The 22411-nt window shown below is 40.7% G+C and overlaps 1 long non-coding RNA gene across 2 annotated transcripts in view; it reads right to left on the bottom strand.

Moving 5' to 3' along the window:
* Positions 1 to 22411, bottom strand: part of LOC129471430 (uncharacterized) — a 453095-nt gene that overhangs the window by 134227 nt on the left and 296457 nt on the right. For both annotated transcript variants that reach the window (XR_008653587.2, XR_010118670.1), the window contains exon 3: positions 20078 to 20195. This is a non-coding gene — a long non-coding RNA (uncharacterized lncRNA). The remainder of the gene's footprint in view (positions 1 to 20077; positions 20196 to 22411) is intronic.

The following is a 22411-nucleotide window of genomic DNA, read 5'->3' as shown; positions in this document are numbered from 1 at the left end:
TTTCAATTCTTCTGAGAGCCTGAGGATTTGAAATGAAAAGAGAAAATAGAATCCCCTAAGTCCACGGGCAAGTCAATATGCTCTCATAAAGAAAACACGGAACATTTCCGAACATGTGGCCTGCTTAGCTGCCCTCGTCAGGGTCAGATTTATGTGTTTGCTCTGGAATCAAGATTTTTGTACACCAGGCACAATACCTTGGGGTATTTACAGTGTAAGTTATTTTGCTAAAGCAAACAGCTGCACTGAGGCTCAGTAAACCCCCCTGTCCCCAGACATAGGAGCCAGAACCTTCTCGGGTTAGCAGGTGTGTGTCCTAACTAGGAGGAGGTGAACTTTCTTTGGGCCTGACTCCCTGAATGTCTGAACCTTTTCCCTTTTTCCAGGATGCGATCTGATGACTTCTGAAAGCGTTTGAAAAGGAGATTCTTTGCTTATTTTCCCCTTGATAAGAACAACTAAAAAGGGTACAGTTATTACAATCTGAGGGGAAGGGCTGGGTTGCTTTAAGAGGAAGCTGTAGATAAAGTCTGAGCTGTGACAATGGCACTTTATCATCATCTTTCTCTGTTTTTTAGATCTCCTCCCTCTTTTCTGGCAGGAGAGGGTGGAGGCCACGCTCATGAGCAGGAATTTAAAAGGGAAACAAAAGGCAAAAAACAGGAGACTGCTTTTACCCCATGGAATCTCAATGGTCATTTTTGCTTGTGAGAGACTCCTTGCTGGCTTCCTTCAGTGGGAAGGACAAAATCACCCGCATATCTACAGACGGGACTTTAAAAAACAAAGGTGGAATAAGAGGATGGAGTGATGTATTTATTTATTCATCCAACAAATATATAGTAAGTGCCCACTGGTTTTGGGGCTGAGGTTACTGTGGTAATGGGGTTGGACATCATCCCTGCAAGAGACCAAAGATACCTCCCTCACTAGCTAACTGCAAAATTTCCATAATTTCAACCATTTCTTACCCTGGTCTGTCCTCCTGCCTTATTCTTCAAAGCTAGCAGTGTAGTATCTTCAAATCATTCTCTGCTTTTAAAAACTTTTATTTTTTGTAGCGATGGGGTCTCACTATGTTGCCCAGGCTGGTCTCAAACTCCAGGCCTCAAGCAATCCTCCCACCTCATCCTCCCCAAAAAGCTGGGATTACCAGCATGAGCTACCTGCACCAGCCTCCTACATCCCTCTAGTAAGGACTCTTGTGATGACATTAGGTCCATCCACATAATCTGGGACAATCTCCTCATCTCAAGATTCTTGATAATATTTGTGAAATCTCTTTTACCATTTAAGATAACATATTCACAGGTTCTGGGAATATGACATATGCATCTTGGAAGCCACTCCTCTGGTCACCAAAATTCCGTTTGGAGACATTTACCAAGCGGATCCTTAAAATATAAACAAAACAGGCCGGGTGCAGTGGCTTATGCCTGTAATCCCAGCACTTTGGGAGGCTCAGGAGGGTGGATAGCTTGAGGTCAGGAGTTCGAGACCAGCCTGACCAACATGGCAAAACCCTGTCTCTACTAAAAATACAAAAATTAGCCAGATGTGGTGATGTGTGCCTATAAACTCAGCTACTCAGCAGGCTGAGGCACGAGAATCGCTTGAACCCAGGAGGTGAGGCTGCAGTGAGCCGAAATCACACCCTGCACTCTAGCCTGGGTGACAGAGAGAGACCCTGTTTCAAAAAAAAAAAAAAGCCAACAAAACATGACTATTAAAATTTATAAGAGTATATATTAAGTTGAATGCAGATATATCTTTTTTACTCGTTTCATCAACAAATATTACTAAATATGCAGAGCTTTGCCCTATCTTTCCACTGTCAGCTTAAGAAGACCTCTTCCTTGATGTTATTTTCTCTACGTTCCTCATGAGGATTGATTCCCCCTTCTCAGCATCTATATAGAGCCTGGCCCGGAGCTGAAACTCCATAACTGTTGACTGACATTATTTCAATGACATTTCCATGTTTTTTCTCTCTACCAGCCTCTAAGCCACCATTCCTTAAAGCACGTTTCACAAAACACTTGTCTCATGAGATTATGTCATATACAAACAGTGCTATGGTCAAAACATTTCAGGAAACGCTACATATTTTACTCTCTCTATTGGAGATTCACAGTAGTGTGCATTAGCTTATTAAAGACTCTGACAAGTCCTGCGTGTGGCACGGGGTAGGAGTGGGGAGAGGTAATTTAACATGGCATTTTCCAGATTTACTTGCCAGTGGAATTCCTTCTCCTAGAAAATCAATTAACATCACTTTGTGAAAAATATTGCTCTAGGGTCCTTGGGGCAAGAACCAAATTGTGTCCTTTTTCGTATCTTTTGTGGCTGGCATGTCCCTGGGATACTGTAGATGCTTAATAAATACATGTTGAAAGAATGCATTAAACAAGAGGAAAACCAAGTTGATAAGAGAAGGTAACTTCCCTCAAGTTGCCAAAAATGAGTAAGACATATGTGGAAATAATTATTTATACTACTAGATTAATTAAAAAGTGATCTAAGCTAGGATTGTTAATAAGGAGAAAATCAAATCCAAATGCTGAAAACCAACCTAAGAGTTAAACAGAACTAGGCCAGGTTACTCAAGCCACCCTTTGAACTTTGTGGACTGCACTCTTTCAGAAAGGAACAAAGAAAATTAGATTTCTGTAGCACAGAGCAGAACAGAAAGGAATAGCTGTCTTCAGATAAAAAATGAAAATTGTTATAGAAAAGATTAAGCTCGGATTAAAACTCTAAGTCAGGTCTCTATTGCACCCCGAGTGATGGCTGAGAACCCAGTACTCATGTCCAATTGTGTCTGTGAACCGCAAGCAGTCAGTTTGAGGGAGTGAACCCATAGCTGGCTGCCAAAGGTTGGGCATGAATTTTCCAATCCAAGCCACCATTATTGATCAGAAATGAAGGTTCTCTTGACACAGGAAGCAGGAATGGCCTCGCTCTGAGATGGCGCCAAAGGCCAGGGCAATCATGGATGAACCAGCCGTTCCAGCAGCTGCTCCACGCTTTGCTGGGTTCCCCTGTTGGTTGAATCTAAGAGCTAATTCATCCCAGGTCATGAAGTGGCAGCAGGCAATCTTTCCTATGTGTTCTGCCAAAGTCACTAGTTCAAGCAAGAAGAGAAAAAAGCTGGTATAGCTCCATAGAAGAGGCAAAAGATTTGGGGGCCACCAGAAAGATCTGGATTTGAATACTGGCTTTGTCATCCGTGACTGTATGCAAGTTACTTAACTTCTATGAGCCCATGCCTTCAGTTAAGAAATTTGAATATACCTCTGCATAGGGTTGTTGTAAGTCCTGGAAGTAAAGTTTACAAAGTGTATGTAGTAGTTATTCAATAAACAATAGTAGGATAGCATTTATAATTAACAATGCTTATTAGTAATATAAAATAATATACGATGTTAACATAAAATGTTAAAATATGAATAAAGGATACATTTATAATAAATATTTTATCAATAAAAAAAGGCAGGATAAAATTTGAGTAACTAATTTTGTTTTCTTGTACCTCTTTCAGGATTTCTTTTTATTTTACAACTTTGCTCAGTATTTGGGAAGTTGTTCACTCTGGGCTTATTGCCTCAGGGAATAGATAAACTAGCAGGAAAGCAAAGAAGAAACAACCTCTTCTGGACTTTGAGTTTCAAAAGTCAGACAATGAAGGAATAAAAACGAAGACTCATGATATAGACTTGGACTGCCCAACATGGTAGCCACCAGCTAGCTATGGCTATTGAGTGCCTGAAGTGTGGCTAGTCTGTGTGCTATGAGTATAAAACACATACCAGATTTCAAAGACTTAGCGCAAAAGAGAATGTAAAGCACTTAATTACTGGTATAGCTGAATGTTCGTGTCCTCCCCAAAATTCACTTGTTGAAACCTAACCCCCAGTGTGATGGTATTAGGAGGTGGGCCTTTGGGAGGTGATTGGGTCATCAGGATGGAGCCCTCAATATGGGATTAGTACCTTTGTTAAAGAAATTCCAGAGAGTTTCTGTGCCCTTCTACCACTTATGAACCAAGAATCTGTCCTTCACCAGATACACCTGCCAGTGCCTTGATCTTAGACTTCCAGCCTACGGAACTGTCAGAAATAAATTTTTGTGATTCAGAAGCCACCTGCGTTATGCCATTTAGTTATAGGAGCCTGAATGAGCTAAGACAATTATTAATTTTTAAAACTGATTACACATTGAAATGAAAATATTTTATTAAGTAAAATGTATTATTACAATTAATTTTATATGCTTACTTTCTTCTAAATGTAGCTACAGAGAATAAATATACATAGTTTACGACTATAGCCACATTGTATCTCTTCGGAACATCACTGGCCAAGACAATGAAAGAACAGAAAAGACTTATGGTATAGACAATTAATCTAGTCGAAAACATACTCAGTCTGAGCAAGGTTTCTTGCTAATAAAATTAGAAAAGAACTACCGGACTGGGTGAGGAGGGTCAAAGGCATGACATGAGAGCTAAGATGCAGGTTCATTCTTGTGACCTGCATGACCCCTAACTCTCTAGCCTTAGCCCTGGATAGGAGATGGTATTTTCCCCAGATAAGGTTTTGGGATCACAGGCAAAGGTACTTGTGCTTCCTTTGCCAGGCAGAGTTCTGACGTGGCAGCAAGATTCCAGAAGAGAGGGCTGTATGGTCATCCGAGAAAACCAGGCCTGAACAACCTCATTACATTTCCCACGCTCCAGGAGAAGAATTCCTACACATCCCCAGAGTGGCACAGACATAGTAGAGCACCCACTAGATTTAAAGAAGCTTTGGCCGGGCGTGGTGGCTCATGCCCGTAATCCCAGCACTTTGGGAGGCCGAGGCGGGCGGATCACCTGAGGTCAGGAGTTCGAGACCAGCCTGACCAACATGGAGAAAGCCCGTCTTTACTAAAAATACAAAATTAGCTGGGCATGGTGGCACATGCCTGTAATCCTAGCTGCTCGGGAGGCTGAGGCAGGAGAATCAATGGAACCTGGGAGGCGGAGGTTGTGGTGAGCCAAGAAGCTTCGCAGATAGGATCAGGGGCTGACTCAGCAGGAACCTGAACAGACTGACAACCTAAGAAGATAAAGGATGATGGGAGTCTCTGTGCAAATTGCCTTAGGTCACATTCCCTAGAAACAGAGCCCAAGATGGGGATTCTTGTGAAAGCGATTGCTTGAGGTGGTGTTCACAGGAGAAGCCTGAAAGCAAGAGAGGAAAGCAAACAGAACAGGGCAGGGGAAGAAATTAGGCAGAGACCTGGCTTCAGGAGTAAAGCAGCCTCTGCCTGATCCCATGGAGAGCCCTGCAGTGTGAAGCTGCATCACAGAATTTGTTCCATCTTGAGGCACGAAGGCCGAGCTTTCATGCTGCTCCATCAATCATTAGTTACAGAGGGACCTGAAGGGGCCTTTTTCAACATCTTCCAGGCATTTCTAAGAGAAGTGGCTCCACTCTGGAGGACAATACTCTTGAAAAGGGTGCAAACCTTCAGCAGCCAGGGAATAAGAGCAGGAGTCTGGGAAAGAGGACTGTGCTGAGCGCCCACATCATCTGCCACATGGAGAGGAGTCAGCAGGAGAGCACATGAACCCCCTTCCATTGCCTTGGCACAACAGAAGTCTCATCCTTGTCACTGAGCAACAACTCTCAGGAAAGAGGGAAGATCCTAAGTCGGTAGAAATTAATTTTTTCCCATCTTTATTGATAGGAGACTTGATATAGTAATTAAGGCAAAGAATTGAAAAATAAAATTTTATTTCTTACATACCTGAATTATAGATTGAGATTCACTCTTTATTATACAGCAAGCTAAATAAAGGTGGGTACAAGATGTATATGAGAAGAAAAATAATGTCCAATGGCAAATATATACGATTTTCTTATAAAGTAAAAACACACTGGGCACAGTGGCTTATGCCTGTAATCCCAGTGCGTTGGGAGGCTGAGGAGGAAGGATGGCTTGAGGCTAGGAGTTCGAGACCAGCCTGGGCAACACAGTGAGATCCCATCTCTAAAAAAAAAAAATTGTAAAAATTGGCCAGTTGTGGTGGCATGTGCGTGTAGTCCCAGATACTTGGGAGGCTGAGGCAGGAGGATTGCTTGAGCCCAGGAGTTCAAGGTTGCAGTGAACTATGATCACACCACGGCACTCTAGCCTGGGTGACAGATAGAGACCCCGTCTCAAAAAAAAAAAAAGAAAATTAAAAAAAGTGAAAACAAAAAGAACAAGATTTATAAATTTTGTCCAGTATGGGCTATTGGTAATTCTGGTGAGAAATATTTACACATTCCAGTGGTTACATGATGCAATGTCCAGGTGGATGTTAAATGGACTGTGACGAACCTGGAATGATGGTACTGACACTGTAAATATCTCATTAACAGATTGCCTCAACCTATAAAAAAGAAAGCTTTTACTGACTTATTCATGTGGTCACCATATTTGCTAGAGAATTTTACACACATTTAGATGTGTTTAATTCAAGGGAAAAGCAATCATCTGGACTAGAGGAAGTTGTCAATAGCTCAGGGGACTAAAATTTTTCATGTGTGTCATTTAACACGGGTCCATGTAACAGGTTTTTCATGTCTGTATTTGTTTGACAGATTAATTAAATAAATTCCAGTTTACATTTTTTATCCTATTCTAATTTAGAAACCATCAGCTAAGACTGAGAAAAATAAAAAAAAATCAAAAACAATGAAAGGCCAAACTCCTAAATGTATGCAAAAAAAATACAAATTTGGTGGGGTGCGGTGGCTCATGCCTGTAATCCCAGCACTTTGGAAGGCTGAGGCGGGCAGATCACAAGGTCAGCAGTTTGAGACCAGCCTGGTTAACACGGTAAAACCCAGAACTTCCAGTACTATGTTGAATAGGAGTGGTGAGACAGCGCATTCCTGTCTTGGGCCAGTTTTCAAAGGGAATGCTTCCAGTTTTTGCCCATTCAGTATGATATTGGCTTTGGGTTTGTCATAAATAGCTCTTATTATTTTGAGATATGTCCCATCAATACCTAATTTATTGAGAGTTTTTAGCATGAAGGGTTGTTGAATTTTGTCAAAGGCCTTTTCTGCATCTATTGAGATAATCATGTGGTTTTTGTCTTTGGTTCTGTTTATATGCTGGATTACATTTATTGATTTGCGTATGTTGAACCAGCCTTGAATCCTAGGTATGAAGCCCACTTGATCGTGGTGTATAAGCTTTTTCATGTGCTGCTGGATTCGGTTTGCCAGTATTTTATTGAGGATTTTTGCATCAATGTTCATCAAAGAGCTTCTGCACAGCAAAGGAAACTACCATCAGAGTGAACAGGCAACCTACAGAATGGGAGAAAATTTTTGCAACCTACTCATCTGACAAAGGACTAATATCCAGAATCTACAATGAACTCAAACAAATTTTTTGAGAAGAAGACAAAGAAAAAAACAAACAACCCCATCAAAAAGTCGGCAAAGGACATGAACAGACACTTCTAAGACATTTATGCAGCCAAAAAACACATGAAAAAATGCTCATCATCACTGGCCATCAGAGAAATGCAAATCAAAACCACAGTGAGATACCATCTCACAGCAGTTAGAATGGCAATCATTAAAAAGTCAGGAAACGACAGGTGCTGGAGAGGATGTGGAGAAATAGGAACACTTTTACACTGTTGGTGGGACTGTAAACTAGTTCAACCATTGTGGAAGTCAGTGTGGCGATTCCTCAGGGATCTAGAACTAGAAATACCATTTGACCCAGCCATCCTATTACTGGGTATATACCCAAAGGACTATAAATCATGCTGCTATAAAGACACATGCGCACGTATGTTTATTGAGGCAATATTCACAATAGCAAAGACTTGGAACCAACCCAAATGTCCAACAACGATAGACTGAATTAAGAAAATGTGGCACATATACACCATGGAATACTATGCAGCCATAAAAAATGATGAGTTCATGTCCTTTGTAGGGACATGGATGAAACTGGAAAACATCATTCTCAGTGAATTATCGCAAGGACAAAAAACCAAACACCACATCTTCTCACTCATAGGTGGGAATTGAACAATGAGAACTCATGGACACAGGAAGGGGAACATCACACTCCGGGGACTGTTGTGGCGTGGGGGGAGGGGGGAGGGACAGCATTAGGAGATATACCTAATGCTAAATGACGAGTTAATGGGTGCAGCAAAACAACATGGCACATGGATACATATGTAACAAACTTGCACATTGTGCACATGTACCCTAAAACCTGAAGTATAATAATAAAAAAAAACAAAACCAAAAACCATGGTAAAACCCAGCCTCTACTAAAAAAATACAAAAATTAGCCGGGCATGGTGGCGTGTGCCTGTAATCCCAGCTACTTGGGAGGCTGAGGTAGGAGAATTGCTCAAATCCGGGAGGTGGAGGTTGCAGTGAGCTGAGATCATGCCATTGCACTTCAGCCTGGGCAACAGGGCAAGACTCCATCTCAAAACAAACAAACAAATTTGCCAAATGTCTGCCAGCACCAAGGGTACTGGTAAGTTCTTTCCATTTCCCTTCCAAATGCTCCTGCTCATTACACTACTTTTCCCTTAATTTGATTTAGAACTCATATGCAGTCTGTACTATGATGTTCTTAACTACTTGCTGCACAATTTATCTTATTCTATCAGGCCACTTGCTTACTTAACTCAATGACTATTTCTTGGGTACCTACCACATGCCAGGTGCTGTGCTAGGCAGCAACGATCCAATGGTGTACAAAACAGATCCTGCTCCTCTTTTCATGAAACTTATAACAGGTACATGGTGATCAACTGGGCTAACAGAAAACATCAAATCTATATATTTAACCTGGTTTCTTTCTTTCTGTGTGTGTGTGTGTGTGTGTGTCTATGTGTGGTTTGAGACAGCTCTCTCTGTTGTGCGGGCTGGAGTAGAGTGGCCTGGCCATGGCCCACCGCAGCCTCAACTTCCTGGGCTCAAGCAATCCTCTCACCTCAGCCCCCTGAGTAGTTGGGACTACAGGTGCGCACCACCATGCCTGGTAATTAAAAAAAAATTTTTTTTTTCTTTCTGTAGAGACAGAGTCTCACTATGTTGCCCAGGTTGGTCTTGAACTCCTGGGTTCAAGTGATGCTTCTGCCTCAGCCTCCCAAAGTGTGGGGATTACAGGCATAGGCAATCATGCCTGGCCTCTGGTGGTTTTTGTTCAAAGTAATATTTGTAGCTAGTCATAGAAACATTGACTAATATCTAATGTTCATCAAGGGAAGGTACTTAGGGCCTTAAAGATGTCCTCGCCATTTCATCCTCATAATAACCTACTTATTCCCAGTATACAGAGGAGGGAATTTGACTCCAAGCCCACACAGCAGACCAGACCCTAACTTCTTTTTTTTTTTTTTTTTCCTTCTCCCCTTGAAATTATTTAGTGCCTTGTGCGTATTATCACATCAGTCCTATTCCTTCTCGTTTAAAATCTGCTCTGTTTCTTGGTGGTAATTTTCACCATCTGCTCTGACATCCCCTTGATCTTGATGTCACATTGGAAGGGAACTGATAAATCAGTGCCTGCAAGGAAATATGATGGTACCAAACAGAGAGAGAGTCAAGTCTGTCAACGAAAATCTTTCAGAATTAAAAGTCTGCATCTCTGACAAAGGGCTTTCAGGTGCTGCAGCAAAGATGGTTTTTCCATAGGTAAACTTGCTCCTTCTTCCTTAGCAATGGAACACTCATTCTTTAGCTGAGATCATGACCCTCATGGATGACATCTAGTTTCCTTTGCAGCTAAGGTGACCATGTGACTGAGGTTTGGCTAATGGTATGCAAGAAGAGCAGTCTCTGCAACCGCCAGGAACGGTGCCCTGAAAGAAAGGTGATGTGTCTTTTTATAGCTGTTCCTTTTGGCTAGAACACAGACATGAAGGCTGGGGCTCAAACAGCCGGATTGGAAGCAGTGTGTTGATGAGAGTAGAGCAGGAACTTGGAAGGAGATTGTATCTGATGATCAGGGAGCACCTTACCGGCCCTGGACTGCTTACCTTTGGACTTTGTGTAAGAGAGAACTCAACTTCCATCTAGGTTTTGTGACTTTAGGTTTTGTATTACTAGCAGCCTAATTTAATCCTAATGAAACAGGCACTATAACAGGAAATAAGAATATCGGCCAGTGACTTTCCTGGTATACTTGAGTCAGGGATTTACTGGTTCTCCCTGCTTATGATGCTTATCCATATACTGTCCTTAAGCCAGAATCAAACTTGACAAGGAAACTGGGCTTATGAATGATCAGAATGCATTCTGGCAATTGTATTTCAGGTGGCAAAACCCCTGCTTCAGGAAAATCCTGGTAGAGTCACCTGCCTCTCAGTCTGGCCTTGGTATAACTTTCCCCTTGGGAAGCACATGTCTGTGAAAGCAGCTATTGCCTCTATCAACCCAGCCTCTAGAGTCACTTATGTAGCCCGGAGGAGTTACAAACTACCCTAATTGTCTCATACACAAAATGACTTTGTAAAAAGAAGCCCAGAGAACAGAGAACAAAGAACAGGATCAGAGCTGCAGTTTGAAAATAGTGGTACAGAATGGATTTGGGCCGGGGGTGGAAAATAGGGAGCGGGGAGAAAAATTAGGAAGGCAATGAGATAATCCAGGGGACAAATGTTGAGTGCTGGAGCTAAGGCATTGGGAGTAGACATGTAAAGGAAGCAACAGCTTAATTAGAATTGTTGTGGGCATGAGATTACATAGTGATTATTCATAAAGGGAAAAGAGGGCAAAAAAATGAGAGCTAGTAAAAGAGATGGAGAAGGTAAAACTGTAGGGGTAGGAGGAAAAGCAAGAGAGTGGGCATCACAGAACAGGGTACGTTTTAAAGGAAGAAGTGGTCAACAGAGTCCAAAGTACTAAAAAGGTCAAGAAGGATAAGGAGAAAATATATCAATTGGCTTCTATTGGTTTTGGCAACATGGTGGTCATTGGAAACTCCACCCTGAGTGGATCTGCTAAACTAATGTGCGTGGAAGCCAGATTGCAGTTGACTGAGGGATTAAGACCTTTCTCCATCCTAGAATAAAGGAAGGAGTGGGATGAAGTGTTGTTTCTGTGGGATTACAGGAACTGCTAACACAGATATCAGGTGAAAGCAATTCTTACAAGAATCTTGGTTTGATATCATAGAATGCTTTCAATTCATACTCATGTTGTCTTTGGCTCACTGGAAATGGTATGAATAAAAAACTTCAGCATTTTGACAGCCCTCAACTTTTTGGATGTTTTGACTACTACCCAGTCAGTTGGGCCAAAATCAACTAAGAAATTATGCACATGGGTGTGATAGTTAAATACAAAATGTTTACTGTCTGTCCCAAGAGATAGTAAGGAAAAGTTCTGTTAATTAGGTCCTGTGTACATTTCCATTATCATGGCTAATTACCTGTTTTATTCAATGATATGCTTTGTTAATTATCACTAGTGTTCTGGTTCTCAGCCTATTTTAAACATCTTACAATGCTTTCTTTATCTTCTAGGTGTAATTACCAGCCTAGCTTTTGTTTGTATTAAGAAAGCAATAGATACATGGAACACGATGTGCAAATTACAGAAGCTACCCCCTGTCTTTGCTCTTTCAATTGAGAAATGCGGTCAGAAACTGGTCACATTTTAGAGTTAGAGGTGAAGTTATTAAGGTTATTTTGTGCAGCAGTTCTCACCCCAGGAGTGGACAAAAGATTTCTTGGTGGAACATGGGAATTTTATTCTATAAGACAGAATCAGATGTTACTATCAAATATATTTCTATACTACTACTACTGTTTTGATCCTTAAAACTTTTCATGTGTGGCCACTATGACAACAGAATGTCTATAACATTGTGTGTTGCTCAGAAAAAAGTAGACTTTTGATTTCTATCACAAGTTCCAGCTCGTTAAAAGAGTGATTGGTGGTTTATGAGATATTTGAGGCATTATCTGCATTTTACAAGGGGAAAAACTAAAGTCCATCTAGAGGACAAAGGACCTTCACAGAACTGCCAGTTGTGCAAACAGCAAAGTTAGAACTGAAATTCCACCCTTTTCTTTCCACTAACCTGAACCCCACATGGTCCATGCTGGAAAGGGAGGATAGGTGAGGCTCTGGGGTCACACAGACCTTGCTTTGAAGCCTGGCTGTCTCCCCTCCAAATCTCACTTGCCTTATCTGGAGAATGGGAAGGACAGTAGTTGCCACAGTCCTGGGATTGTTTTGCTGATTAAATGAAAAAACGTATGGGCAGTTCTCACCTTGTGCTTGGCACATGGTGATTTCCCAACAAACATCAGCTGCCTTTAACAACACAGACCCAGAGATGGCTGTGGCTTTGCTGGGTGCCCCAACTCCAGAAAAAAGTCTAGCATCCCTGTAAATGGAAATGTGATCAGTCTTCACCAGATTGGCATCTATTTGCTCTTTAGACAGCTGATGGTCGGTTTCAATTTAGACCCAGCAATGGCAATATTCAAACATCAAAAACATGTTGGTAAAAACATACTCCTTTTTTGTTGGTTTCCACATATGTGTATCTAAATAACTTAATTGGTTGGCCACCACCATATAGGATCCCATGACTATCTGAGGCCAAATCTACTGAGACCAGAGGGCAGAGCAATAAGGAGTATTGAACTTCCATCATATTTCCTAAATACTCGGTGATCTACTAGAACCTTGGGAAAATTACTTGACTTCTCTGTGCCTTTGCTTCCTCATCTATAAAATGGAGGTAAAAACAACCTCTTGGGTTGTTGTGAGAATAAGATGCTGCACATAAAGCGCATAGCCAAAGACAGCACATCATATGTCCTCAATTATTGAGCCATTAGCGTTGTTTCTGTCTCCTCTGCAACCACCACCATCTCATTGTAGAGCTTGGTTCTAATCAGGACCAGGGTATACAAATGTCATATGCAATTTGTAGAACGCTATGGGTTTGATATTTGCATTGTTGGTTGTTTGTTTGAATTCTGTCCTCCAGATATGGTCTTACAAATTTTATTTATCCAGAAAATATGCAGTGATGATGTTTACTGAGCCTTTGAAATCTACTTTAAATGCTGCTATATACTATATACAGCAGTCCTAAACTTCCGAAAGTAAAATACGTCTTTTCAACAATGGGCAATGCTTTATGATTAGTATCAAAACCACAGACATGTAAGATTTATTTATTATGTGTTACATGACTTTGATAGACATTACCTCATATAACCCTCAGAAGGCTTTAAGAGGGAGTGTCATAGTCATTAGGGCTGTTCACACAATTTTCTGCCTCTTTCAAGTGTGGTAGTGAGGTAGGAGGTGGGACTTGACTTTAGAGGCGGAGCTTAGCCACTGGACCAAACTGAGGACTAGCTAAAACAGGGACAGAGCAGAAGCAGCTTTCCATAATACATGCCCACCAGTGTGCCATGTCAGTTACCACTGCCATGGCAACACCAAAATTTACCACCCCTTTCCATGAAATTTCTGCATAACCTGTCCCTTAATATGCAGGTAATTAAAAGTGGGCATAAATATGACTTCAGAACTGTCTTTGAGCTGCTACTCTGGACACACTGCCTATGGGGTAGCCGTGCTCTGCACGGAGCAGTACCTTTGCTGCTGCTGTACACTGCTGCTTCAATAAAAGTTGCTGTCTAACGCCACTGGCTCACCCTTGAATTCTTTCCTGGGAAAAGCCAAGAACCCTCCCAGGCTAAGTCCTAATTTTGGGGCTCGACTGCCCTGCATCAGTAGGACTTCACTTTTGTATTTCTTTGAAGTTAGGTGGGGACATGTGACTTATTTGGCCAATGAGATAAGAGTGTTAGTAATGTGGGTCACTTCCAGGGGAAGCACTGAATTGCCAGTGTGAGACAATGCAATGCTCTCTGGTCCTCTTCTACAGCGACTACGGAAGCACAGAGATTGAACTTCAGTTGGGCAGGGGCCATGAGTGATGATAACAAGGAACACAGCCTATTACTGATGTGTGAGGGGCATGAAGTGTGGGTGAGAAATAAACTTTTTTGTGTGCTAAGTCACTGATTTTGTGAGGTTATTATGGAAATAACAGCCTATCTTGACAAGTATAAGGAGAGACTATTATTATTCCCATGTCACAGAGGAGGAATGGGAAGCACAGAGCAGTTAAAAAATTTATTCAAGATCACACGGGCAGGAAGGTGGAATCAACATTCAAACCTAGATTTTTCTCACTATTAAATGATGCCTTTAACAACTACGCTATTCTTCACTGCCTTCCAGTTAGTTGTGGGAATTTATAGTTTCAATGGAAAATGTTTGTACTTGTCATTTTTATTTTTATTTTTTTGAGATGGAGTCTTGCTCTGTTGTCCAGGCTGGAGTGCGGTGGCGCGATCTTGGCACACCACAACCTCCACCTCTCGGGTTCAAGCGATTCTCCTGCCTCAGCCTCCCGAGTAGCTGGGATTACAGGCGTGCACCACCATGCCTATCTAATTTTTGTATTTTTAGGAGAGACAGGGTTTCACTATTGTGGCCAGGCTGGTCTTGAACTCCTGACCTCATGATCCGCCCACCTCAGGCTCCCAAAGTGCTGGGATTACAGGCATGAGCCACCATGCCCGGCCTGTACTTGTCATTTTTTTTTTTTTTTTTTTTTTTTTCTGAGACAGAGTCTCGCTCTGTCGCCTGGGCTGGAGTGCAGTGGTGCAATCTCGGCTCACTGCAAGCTCCGCCTCCCGGGTTCACGCCATTCTCCTGCCTCAGCCTCTGAGTAGCTGGGACTACAGGCGCCCGCCACCGCGCCCGGCTAATTTTTTGTATTTTTTTTTAGTAGAGACGGGGTTTCACCGTGGTCTCGATCTCCTGACCTCGTGATCCGCCCGCCTCGGCCTCCCAAAGTGCTGGGATTACAAGCGTGAGCCACCGCGCCCGGCCTTGTACTTGTCATTTTTAAAGCTGTCTTCTTGAAAAATTCTTATCTTCTCTATGAAGGAATCGTTGTGCAAAGTGATTTGATAGGTTTCCAAAACACCAATGACTTTTTTGGGGCAGGGATCCCCACAGCCAGTGCCTATGGTTCTGCAGGTCTCTTTTCAGTAAGAGACCAGCCTTCCCAGTTTCCTAGATTTTTCTGTCCCTTTTTGATTGGTAAGATCCAGTGTCTGGTCTCGGGACCCAAGTCTGAACCCTGCGCCTACACCTTCTCAGATTCCCATGTCCTTAGCTCAAGGACTTACCACTCTGCCTTTAAATATTCTCTTCATTTCTGACTTTATCAAGCCCCAAATGAAAGACCTTTTTGTTCAGTATAGTTGATTCCTAGATACTACACATGCTACAGAAAATAGAAATACTGTGTAAAATGTAACTAAAATAGCAAAGGACATGACTGTTCATAAAATAAATAGGATTTAAATGGTTTAAGATATCAAAAACTACAGTGAAAATAGGAAATTATGAAAAAAGAAACTGCATGCTTAAAAAACATGGAAATAAGTCTTTTATCAATGAAAATTATCATTACATTAAAAATGCAATGAATAGATTAAATAGCAGGCGGGATATAATTGAGGAAAAAATCAGTAAACTGTAAAGTAGATTTAAGAGCATTAACCAGAAAAGGAGTTAAGAAATATACAGGAAAAAATGATAAGTTCTCATTTTATGTTGTTAGAAGGATAGATTAGAAAGAATGATGGGAATGGCCAGGTGTGGTGGCTCACACCTGTAATCCCAGCACTTTGGGAGACTAGGTGGGCAGATCACTTGAGGTCAGGAGTTCGAGACCTGCCTGCCTATATGGTGAAACCTCATTTCTACTAAAAATACAAAAAATTAGCTGGATGTGGTGGCACATGACTGTAGTCCCAGCTACTTTGGGGACTGAGGCAGGGGAATAGCTTGAACCTGGGAGGGAGGCGGAGGTTGTAGTGAGCAGACATCGTGCCACTGCACTCCAGCCTGGGTGACAGAGTGCGACTCTATCTCAAAAAAAATTAAAAAAAAAAAAAGAAAAATGGAAGGGAGTGGGTATGTTGAAGAGATTATATCTGAGAATGTATCAGAAATTATAGAAGATAGAAGTATTTTTTATTTTATTTTTATTTTAAACAGGATTCCTTGGCCAGATTTATGATTGAAAATAAGACACTGGTGCCCAAATAGTAAAACAAATAAGCTGCTCATTTGCAAATTCTGCCTTGATCAGGATTATTTTTATAATTATGAGTCTACTTTATTGAAGTCCGGTAGGATAATTTGTGAAACAAAATATAATAGCTGTACTCAGGCATAAAGATTATGAAAACGAGGAAGTCATATATGTAAAGCTATTGTTCAAACCTATATTGTACATGGAGATCACAAGATGAACTAGTAAAAATGCAGATGGCTATCTCTTATTCCGAAATCACTATATTCGGTCAGTCTGCCCCAGCAATTTGCGCCTTTTCTAAGCACCAGCCCAGTTTATTTGATGCAGGATTATCCTTGAACCTCACTGTAAGAAACATGGTTCTAGCCCATGCTTGCATTCAATGTTGTATTGCTTTGAATCTCGTTGCTTAGGTATAAAATTATTGGCTCTGGTGTACAGGGACTGCCCATCCTCTCAAAGCCAAGTCATTTCCTGAGATAGGCTTTAATATCAAAAAAAACTTTGAAGTCCACTGTTGGATAACTTTACCTTTTTAACCAAAAGAAGAAATAAAAATAAACCCCACAGCATTTGAAAAACAGAAGGTAGTTTTAGTAAAACAGTAAAAAGAAATCATGATGACAAACTTACTGATTTGTTCACTTGACAAAAACAAAGGTTTTCATAATCCACTAGCCAATTTAGTGGGGTTTTAGAATTGATTTAGAATTAAATTTAAACTTGACTTCTACCATGTAGACAAAACTCCTGAAGGATGGAGGTAGTCTGGTATAACAGAATGAGCACAGATATTCCTGTCAGAAGACCTAGGTTTGAATATTGGTTCCGTCAATCCAGCCATGTGACATTAACCCCTAGTGATAATGTACACTATCATATCTTGGAGATATTTCCTTTTGTCAGCCGGGACATCATTCAATCCATCTTCCATGAAATAATTAACTTCCATCAGTACTCATATGCCAACCAATCTGGGATTTCCACCCAGCTGTCACTGACACTCACTAAATAGCCCCTTAGGAAAGGACTGTCACCATTATAATGGTGATAATATATCACTGCTAGCGATAATGTACCTAACTTGCTTAGCCCAGTTATTAGCATTATTTATAATCATTACTATTGTTATTTATCTTCTCTTCCCCTTAATCAATATGATGGAGAAGATGATGTTGTTCTCCCTTAAATTTGTTGTGAGGATTTTTAAATTAGATAATTAATAGGCTACACATTTAGTGCTTATGATGTGCTAGGCATCGTTCTAAGTATCTTACATGCATTAACTCATTTGATCTTCACAACACCCTGTGAGGTTCTCCCCATTTTACAGATGAGGAAGCTGAGGCTCAGAGATGAAAAGCACATTGCCCAAGATCACACAGCTATACGGGGTGAAACTGGACTATTGTAGGTGAAGAGCTCAGTCTGGTACCTGACACACAGTAGATCTTAATCATTCATGCTGTTGTGCGTAGAGAGAACCTTTCCTAAGGGGCTGTCTTGGGAGCGCCAATGACGGCTGGGTGGAAACCCACATTGGTAGGCACATTTGTACTGATGGAAGTTAATTCTTTCATGGAAGATGGGTTGAGTGATGTCCTGGCTGACAAAAAATAAAAAAAAATCTCCAAGCTATCAGCTGCAAATGAGGGTGGACATATATTTAAATAGGCGTTGGGCCCAATTCATCCCATGTGGTCCCCAAATTAATAATATCTATATATAATTGTCATACTTAGAAATGTTTCCTTTTAGTCCTGAGAGAATGATTATGCTGCAAAGATGCAGTTCTTGAGACTAGGTGGAAAAAAACCCTTCTCTTGTATATAGTTATATTCTGATGGGCCAGCAGTAGATGCAATAAAGGCAGTGATATTTAAGTTGATCAGTGACAGATGTTTAACATATTCTATGTACGAATTGTAGACAAAGTTAACTGCCAAAACAGATTGTTTCTTGAAACATTGGACAGATGGAACCAACAAGATATACTCCTGAGGAGTCTGAACTCTTCAAAGTGACCCTAATTTAAAAATAATAATAATTAGTCTTGATCAAAGCACTTCAGTGATGTTCAATTCTTTTGTCTCTGTACTTTGTTCACTTTGTCATCGCCACAAAGGTATTTGGGATGTAAAATTTCTTTCCCTCTCTCTGTATGTGTATGTGTCACACATGTGTGAGTATTCCTGGTTTCAAAAACATACTTTGCTTTATTTTCTATCATTCACTGTGGGAAATAGTGTGCTGTGCACATTGTTGGCTCTCGCCCCAGCATCTGCTCCTCTCCCCTCTTTCCAACAGCCCTTCATTTCCATTTGGGGATCTGTGGTTGAGGGAGGCTGATTCCATGCCCAGCTCCATATCTTGTCACTACTGTGATCCAAGGCCTCCTCTTGCTCCCTTTCCTACTGAGAGTGAAATGGCAAAGTTTCCAGTGGGCTGTGAGGCCCAACACCATCTGGTCCTATGCTGCCCTGACTTTGTCTCCTACAGCTTTCCCTACCCTCTCACTCTGCTCCTTTAAACTGATGACCCCTTTGCTGTTTCTCAAATATGCCAGGCAGGCTCCCATCTCTTCCCTTCTCTAGATCTTTTAGGGTAGGGGGTCCCCAAACCCCAGGGCCACTGATCAATATAGGTCTGGCACATGTGAGGGATCTAGGTTGCATATACCTTGTGAGAATCTAATGCCTGATAATCTGTCATTGTCTCCCATCACGGCCAGATGGGCCCCTCTAGATGCAGGAAAACTAGCTCAGGGTTCCCACTGATTCTACGTTACGGTGAGTTGTATGTGTAAACATACAATTATTTCATTATATATTACAATGTAATAATAATAGAAATAAAGTGCACAATAAACGCAAGGCACTTGAATCATCCCGAAACGATCCCTCACCCCTGGTCTGTGAAAAAATTGTCTTCCATGAAACCAGTCCCTGGTGCCAATAAGGTTGGGGACAGCAGAGTTAGGGAACATTCCACTGAATCAAACAAGTGAAGACCTTGATTGAATTGAACAGTTTTGTTCAAATCCCTCATTTTCACATCACAGAAAAAACATTCCAATAAAACCAGATTAATTTTAAGCATTCATCATTTAATGTTTCAAGAGGAGTTTGCACCAACATTCTGCCCTGACAAGAATTTTAGAAGATGTGTATGAAGTCTTTCTTCTTGTGTTCCTATAGAACAATGTGCAATTCAGCCATGGGTTGAAGGCTTTGTTGAAAGGAACTGAGAGAGTTATTTACTGGGAGGGATTTCAGTCTTGTTGCATTTACATAGCATTGGCTGTTCTGCTGATAATCACTTAATGAAAACTTAAAAATAAAAACATCTGGAAAGTGTGCCAACCAATGCCTGCTTTACCAGTTTCACTTTCTGGCTTGCCTCAAGTAAGTGTAACAAAGTATGTTAACTCAACCAGGGTCTTGAAAGAATTCATGTTCTATAATCTGCCCCTGTCCACTGCTACAAGAGTTTTGGGAATAGGCCCATGAATTTAGTAAAATACTTAAAATAATACTGCAGGAGACTTAAATCTTGATAATTATGCAAAGAGTTGTTCTTCAGATATATTACATGCTTCTAAAAGGATGCATTTTGCCTAGATTTCTGATGGTTGTACTTTAAAAGAGCTGTGGTTAGCAGGATCAAATTTAAACAGTTTCGATTCACAGATGACCCAAAATGAAATTCATGCAACTAACAGTTGGAAGGGATGGTGCTACCACTCTCTTGAGTTTGCCTTATAATGACTCTGTTTAATTTCCTGTTTTAAAGAAAGAACTTGAATGGAATTTCTTCTTAAGGGATTGTTTGGTTTAAACCTGATCCTCTAGAATGCTTTCCTAAATCCCTCCTTTGAGGATTTGGACTCTGGACTCACCTGAAGGTATCATTTCAGTTCTTGGATGAGAGACATACTCTTCATCATTCCAAAGCAATCCGAGAAAGTTCTTCTCAGCCACAAATGGCACCAGCACGTGTACAAAGCACACTTTGTTCTGTGGAAAATGAAATTGTATTCTTAACAGTGCATCCCTGGGCTGAAATAGGAAGACCCTCCACCTGGACATTAATGCAAGTCAGAATCATTAACGTTCATAACAGTCCACATTGCTGTTTATGCATTTGATGTTCAATGTATCTGGGTCTCGTTTCATTCAACAACATAACACCTGCTTTCATTAGCAACTCCAGTTTGGACTTCTTGCTATTCAAATCGGCTAGGAAAACGTGTATTCAAACCAGAGAGTCTAAACTCAAGGACCTCATACTTCTTTTGCCATGGCAGTTTGTGGAGCAAAAGACCTCCCAGCCTATCCACCCAAGTTCTCTCCACTTTCCAGTGGAAAAATAATTCAGTGATAACAATAAAGATTCAGTGTCCAAGCAAATTCTTCTGGGATTATGTGTACATCTGTTTTAGCAATACAGGTAAGGATGACCCATTTCGAGTCACAACACGTGAGACATGCGCAAGTTTAGTTATTGGAAAGTTATAGGCTAGACATACTGCTCATATGAATAGGAATTTCTTAACTGTGAAGTTAAGCAAACAATCCCAACAAACTTAATAATTGTGAAGCTAAACCAAGATTAATTTCAGGTAAAAACAAAACAGAAAAAAACAAACCATACTAGGAGACACTGAAAATTGCAACCCAGTAAGATAGCAAAGTATGATGTATACCACCCCCAAAAGTGATTCCAAAGATCAGTTGAGCCTACATACACAGTAAGAGCTTCACAGCTCTGTGGAAATCTGCCTGGCAGACAGCTTTCTTAGTAGAATTCAGAATTAAGAGCCAAAATAATCTTCTAGTTTCAATTAATGAATATCAAGTTTTAGGAATTCTAAATAACTCACTTAACAGGTTACTATTACGTAGCCCTTAATCATATATAAAAGTTCATGCAATTACAAGTCATTCGTGCAGAAGACCTAAAAGAAATAACATGCATTTTAAGAAATCTAATGATTTATTTTTAAATAATTGTAGATTCACATGCAGCTGTAAGTAGTAGTACAGAGAGGTTCAGTGTACCCTGTACCCAATTTCCTTCAATGGTACTCTCTTGCAAAATTTTACTATTATATCACAACTATGATATTGATTATGATATCACAACTTGATTGATACAATCAAGGTACAGAACACGTCCACCAACTCAAGAATCCCTTATGCTGTCTTTTTATAGCCATATTCACTTCTCTCTTGTCCCTACCCTCTGCTTATCTACGGGCAACTAGAAATCTGATTTTCATTTTTATAATATTCTCATCTCAAGAATATTAAATAAATGGAATGATACAGTATGCAACCTTTTGGAAAAGTGCCAGATTGTTTTCTAGAGTGACAGTACCATTTTACATTCCCACCAGTAATATATACATCTTTTTCTGTCTTTTGCCCATTTTCTAATTCACTTGTTTGCTTTTTCTATTTGGGTTTTGATAATTTTTTTTAGTCTAGATACTAGACCTTTGTTAGATAGGTGCTTTGCAAATATTTTCCCTCAGTCTATTGCATATCTTTTACAGGTATTTTGTGGACTACAAGTTTTTAATTTTGGTGAAGTCCAACATATCCTTTTTTTAAAATTCATGGATCATAATTTTGGTGTCAAGTCTAAGAATTCTTTGTCTAGCCCTAGATCCCAAAGATTTTCTCCTCTTTTTGAAGTATTACTTTATAGCTTAACATTTAAGTCTGTGATCCATTTCAAGTTAGTTTTTGTAGAAGGTACGGAGTTTAGGTTGAAGGTCAGTTTTTTTGCCTATGGATGTCCACCTCCCCAAGCACCATTTGTTGAAAAGGTCATCTTTTTTGTTTTTTTTTTTTTGAGACAGGATCTCACTGCATAGCCTACGTAGGCTGAAGTGCAGTGGTGTGAACATGACTCAATGTAGCCTTGACCTCCTGGACTCAAGTGATCCTTCCACCTCAGCCTCCCAAGTAGCTGGAATCACAGGTGTGTGCCATCATGCCCAGCTAATTTATTTTTATTTTTGTTTTTGTAGAGACGAAATCTCCTTGTGTTGACCAGGCTGGTCTCCAACTCCTGGGCTCAAGTGATCCTCCCACCTTAGCCTCCAAAGTGCTGGGATTACAGGAGTGAGCCACTGTGCCTGGCTCCATCTTTTCTCCACGGAATTGTTTTTATGCCTTTGTCAAAATCAGTTGGGTGTATCTGTGTGGATTTATTTATGGGTTCA

This window comes from Symphalangus syndactylus, chromosome 21 (genome assembly GCF_028878055.3).
Source record: "Symphalangus syndactylus isolate Jambi chromosome 21, NHGRI_mSymSyn1-v2.1_pri, whole genome shotgun sequence".
In the NCBI taxonomy this organism is placed as follows: Eukaryota; Metazoa; Chordata; class Mammalia; order Primates; family Hylobatidae; genus Symphalangus; species Symphalangus syndactylus.
The sequence above is the reverse complement of the archived record's forward strand: the minus strand, read 5'-3'. Positions and strand labels throughout refer to the sequence as shown.